The 6,020-nt window shown below is 36.1% G+C and overlaps 1 long non-coding RNA gene across 1 annotated transcript; it reads left to right on the forward strand.

The window, feature by feature from the left end:
- The first annotated feature begins 307 nt into the window (after window positions 1-307).
- LOC132558261 (uncharacterized) lies at window positions 308-2,474 on the forward strand. The gene is made up of 3 exons (XR_009554540.1): window positions 308-402; window positions 1,435-1,533; window positions 1,992-2,474. It is a non-coding gene; the product is annotated as an uncharacterized LOC132558261 (long non-coding RNA).
- The last annotated feature ends 3,546 nt before the right edge of the window (window positions 2,475-6,020 follow it).

Consider the following 6,020-nt stretch of genomic DNA (forward strand, 5'->3'; position numbering starts at 1 on the left):
TTGTCAATGGTCACCATGATGTTTTAGTGTTAACCCTATTTACGATAAACATTCAAACGACACCGATATTTCTGTCAAACCCAGTATGAGATCTCCTGGTGTAATATCTCCAAGTTCTTTGCTCTCATATTTATTTTTCGTCAATTGAATTCTTAAAGTATCTCAAATTAAGTGACTCTTTTTTAAAACACGCCTCCAGTTAGATGTGATGCTACATGCTCACTTCGACCAAAAGTATAGGAGTTTCGTCTGCACTCCGTTCGACCAAAAGTATAGGAGTTTCTGCTGCAATGAGTTGTCGCCCTTGATCTGAACGGCTCTGTAAGCCTCGACATGCCGGTCGAGGTACATAAACAGAGGGTTCTGAAGTACTCTCAGGCTCTTGTGGGATGCTCCGGACAGGTAAATTTCCTATTTATCGTCCATACATACATTACATAATTGGGAACGATTTCCTATTGACGTTTTAATCAATGTCAATCCAGTAACACGTGCTCTCGCATTTCACGAACACATCCTTATGAAAGTCAAACTTTTTTAGATCTCACAACTGCCTAATTAATTTCTACGAAGTTGGTCCATTCATGAGGTTATAAGTCCACAAGCTAATTCATTTAGTACTGTGTCCTGGCGTGTCAACCGGAGTCAGTATTTTCGTTACAAACAACCTCTTATAATCAAGTGATACCGAGTCAAAATTTGGTCTTATAGCATATCCTTGGGGTAAAAGGTTATCAAATTTGTCCAGTGGAATGACCTTGATCCATGTTGTAGGTCACAGGTCTTTAACGTGTTGTTAATGGCCACTTTTGCAGAAAATGTGTCGTGATTAGCCGTGTTTTAAACTCACCAGTGACTGTATTAACATATACATGTGCACAGGAAGGAAAGCATTACTATGATTTATCAAAGCATGGTACACCTTTGATAATGTGATACTTCTGTTAAAATTGATTAAAGATTTCCCGTTAGTTCTACTAAATGACATGTAGAGATCTCTCCTTTTGTTTGTGGCAAGATGTCATTGCCTTGATCTTGATGGCATTTGAAAAGAATTGCTACAGAACAAATAGGACTGAAGCAAAACAAGAAGGACTAAGTGATATCGATATTACCCATTACAACACATTAATATGTAGCATACTTTTGGGATTTACAAATGCATCAAACAGCACCACTAATTCTGTTTACATGTAGTTTCCCTGATAATTGCATCATGCTTGCAAATATAGCCAGGCAGTTAAAGTTTGAAGTCCACTCGAACATGAAAAGTAGGTCATCTTCAACATCTGCAACCCTCATTCTGAAGAATCTTAGATCAAAATCACTAATACAAGTCCTGTACAAATAGAGATGGCAATAATCTTATACTTAAACTAAAAATTACCTTCTTAAGTGGTAACTATATTGTTTCACATTTGTTTTCTTTTACAGGCTGCAGCATATGGGAAATGTGTTGCCATCAAGGCCAACCTTAAGAAAGGAGATTGTGAAAAGGAATTTCTGTTACTCAAAGAATGTATGCAGGCTGGTGTAAGTGTAACAGTTTTACATGATAATAAAGATTTAGAAATTTAATTTTAGAATTTTTGAAAAATAGGATTGGAGGAGTTTTATGAAGAGCTATTGATTTTCTGTTTGTTGCTAAAACTGATCCTGTTATGAAACAGGTGTCTGCCTACAGTTATGGTCAATTTTTTGTTTACTGAAAAGGCAAGTGGTCAGGATTTTGAAATTTGTCACATGATAATGATCAATTTGAAATGGTCAGTTTTAAGGTAAAGAACAGAAAGCCAGTCATAATTTTGTAGATTTTGATCAGCTTTTAGTTTTCACAGACTGAACAGGTGACCAGTCAGAGTTTAGAATTCATTAATTATGTTGATCAGTTTTTGCAGATTGAACTGGCTACTGGTAAGAATTTTAAAGACTAATCACAGACAGTATATTAAAACTTGATTCTTTAACAAAGTTTTTCTTCCTTGTTTCAGATGAAGAAAATTAAATAATGGTAACCATGGAGGAAGGATAATTTATGAAGCAGTGTTGAGTTCATCACCATGGAGGAAGGATGATTTATGAAGCGATGTTGAGTTCATCACCATGGAGAAGGGTAATTTATGAAGCAGTGTTGACTTCATCACCATGGAGGAAGGATAATTTATGAAGCAGTGCTGAGTTCATCACCATGGAGGAAGGATAATTTATGAAGCAGTGTTGAGTTCATCACCATGGAGGAAGGATAATTTATGAAGCAGCGTTGAGTTCATCACCATGGAGGAAGGATAATTTATGAAGCGGTGCTGAGTTCAGACTATCGAAGTGTTTTTTTTTCAAAACTTGTATAAACTTTAGATCACACCTGTGTTGAACACCAAGCAGATTCAATATCTAATAGTGTTGAGTTCACCGATTATTTTGCATATACATGTACATAAAATGTAAATATTGAAAATATAAGATTAAAACGAAAATGAATGCTTGTAATTTACTTTCACTTCTGGAGTGGGATACACCAACAGTTGTCCGTTTTGTGTAATGTCTGGTTTGACGGGGTTGATGATGAAATGGACAAACAAGACGCTGTATTTGTCCAGCAATTTGCCCATGCCTGATAATAAGCCCACCCATATTCATTGCTTTTCAGATGTTAATTCATTTTCCTGTAATAAGCCCACCTCTGGACTTTGAGTTAGTTGTTTTCAGGTGAGCTGAAAGAAATTGTAACATTTATGACAGAGGTTAGCCATTGATAAAGTGTTCCTTTGTAGCTGTATGATCGAAACAAAGCCACTGGATTCAATCTGTTTACTTTTATCAAAAGAGAGAGAGAGAGACATTAACATGTATCGTGCATTAATGGTACACATAACAGCACAGATGACACCACATAATTCTGTCACCACAATAGCAGATGCAAATGCCAGAAATATTCAGAAACAGTGTTACTGACAAATGAATTCAACCGTTCACTCAGAGAGATAGAATTCAAATGTACCGAAGTACTAAGGACAATGAAAGAAATCCACAAGATAGAAACTTTCAACCAATCTTCACAACTTCGTCAAAGTCCGTCAAGTGTCACATGTCCAGTCTGTAGCTGACCACAACTCACGTACAGCACACATACATACCTACAAAGCGCAAACAAAGAAATGTACTTGCTCTATACCTGGTATATGTACTGGTATACATTAACAGGCAAAACGTAATGCGAGTTTTACGAATAATATACAAAAACAACCTATTCAGTATATTGTACTACCCCACAATAAATATATTTTATATCCCACAGAATTTGACAATACAATAACTTAATAATTTTGACAGTTACACATTAACACCATTTACTCAGACTTGTGGAAGGATACAGACTCTGTCACCAGTTTCACACTTCTGAAAACAAATGTTGCAGCCCTCCGATTGATCCCAGAAGATCAAGGCACCCACCATTGTATGATCTGTATTAGTCCTTAACCATGGGATCTTTTTCTACATTTGCTCTCAACAATTCTGCCAGCTGGAAAAGTGACATTTTGAAAGATAAATTGAGAAAAATACACTGCCCTTCATAAATCCCGAGACATTTTACAAAATGCAGTAATATTACAATAAATAGTTAATACTGAAATTCTTATATTAATTATATTCTCATTTTTATCTAATAGACTACCCATGGTGTATATCAGGCATTATGTCGAAGACATTTTTGCACTATTATGTAACTTTGTAGATATTTTGATCGCTTAAGAACACCTTCAGAGAGACTAAATAGTCCCCTCAATGTTATTTTAAGGAGGCAAAGTACACACATTGCTTGATCTCTATCTGATCCAATGGACTAAAACAATCCACTCATTGCTGACGAGACAAAAAATCTCACAATTTGATGATGACAGACTCAAACAGTCCACTAATTGTGTAATGATGACAGACTCAAACAGTCCACTAATTGTGTAATGATGACAGACTCAAACAGTCCACTAATTGTGTAATGATGACAGACTCAAACAGTCCACTAATTGTGTAATGATGACAGCCTGAAACAGTCCACTAATTGTTTAATTATGACAGACACAAACAGTCCACTAATTGTGTAATGATGACAGACTCAAACAGTCCACTAATTGTTTAATGATGACAGACTCAAACAGTCCACTAATTGTTTAATAATGACAGACACAAACAGTCCACTAATTGTGTAATGATGACAGACACAAACAGTCCACTAATTGTGTAATGATGACAGACACAAACAGTCCACTAATTGTTTAATGATGACAGACACAAACAGTCCACTAATTGTGTAATGATGACAGACACAAACAGTCCACTAATTGTTTAATGATGACAGACACAAACAGTCCACTAATTGTGTAATGATGACAGACACAAATAGTCCACTAATTGTTTAATGATGACAGACTCAAACAGTCCACTAATTGTTTAATAATGACAGACACAAGCAGTCCACTAATTGTGTAATGATGACAGACACAAACAGTCCACTAATTGTGTAATGATGACATTCACAAACAGTCCACTAATTGTGTAATGATGACAGACACAAACAGTCCACTAATTGTGTAATGATGACAGACACAAACAGTCCACTAATTGTGTAATGATGACAGACTCAAACAGTCCACTAATTGTTTAAAAATGACAGACACAAACAATCCACTAATTGTGTAATGATGACAGACACAAATAGTCCACTAATTGTTTAATGATGACAGACTCAAACAGTCCACTAATTGTTTAATGATGACAGACACAGTCTACTAATTGTGTAATGATGACAGACACAAACAGTCCACTAATTGTGTAATGATGACATTCACAAACAGTCCACTAATTGTGTATGACAGACACAAACAGTCCACTAATTGTGTAATGATGACAGACACAAACAGTCCACTAATTGTGTAATGATGACAGACTCAAACAGTCCACTAATTGTTTAATGATGACAGACACAAACAGTCCACTAATTGTGTAATGATGACAGCACACACAAACAGTCCACTAATTGTGTAATGATGACAGCACAAACAGTCCACTAATTGTGTAATGATGACAGACTCAAACAGTCCACTAATTGTTTAATAATGACAGACACAAACAGTCCACTAATTGTGTAATGATGACAGACACAAACAGTCCACTAATTGTGTAATGATTACAGACTCAAACAGTCCACTAATTGTGTAATGATGACATTCACAAAAAGTCCACTAATTGTGTAATGATGACAGACACAAACAGTCCACTAATTGTGTAATGATGACAGACACAAACAGTCCACTAATTGTGTAATGATGACAGACACAAACAGTCCACTAATTGTGTAATGATGACAGACACAAACACTCCACTAATTGTGTAATGATGACAGACACAAACAGTCCACTAATTGTGTATGACAAACACAAACAGTCCACTAATTGTGTAATGATGACAGACACAAACAGTCCACTAATTGTGTAATGATGACAGACACAAACAGTCCACTAATTGTGTAATGATGACAGACACAAACAGTCCACTAATTGTGTAATGATGACAGACTCAAACAGTCCACTAATTGTGTAATGATGACAGCCTGAAACAGTCCACTAATTGTTTAATGATGACAGACTCAAACAGTCCACTGATTGTGTAATGATGACAGACACAAACAGTCCACTGATTGTGTAATGATGACAGACACAAACAGTCCACTGATTGTGTAATGATGACAGACACAAACAGTCCACTGATTGTGTAATGATGACAGACACAAACAGTCCACTGATTGTGTAATGATGACAGACACAAACAGTCCACTGATTGTGTAATGATGACAGACACAAACAGTCCACTGATTGTGTAATGATGACAGACACAAACAGTCCACTGATTGTGTAATGATGACAGACACAAACAGTCCACTGATTGTGTAATGATGACAGACACAAACAGTCCACTGATTGTGTAATGATGACAGACACAAACAGTCCACTGATTGTGTAATGATG

This window comes from Ylistrum balloti, unplaced genomic scaffold (assembly GCF_031769215.1).
Source record: "Ylistrum balloti isolate Yb309-2 unplaced genomic scaffold, AGI_CSIRO_Ybal_v1 Utg370776, whole genome shotgun sequence".
NCBI classification, from domain to species: Eukaryota; Metazoa; Mollusca; class Bivalvia; order Pectinida; family Pectinidae; genus Ylistrum; species Ylistrum balloti.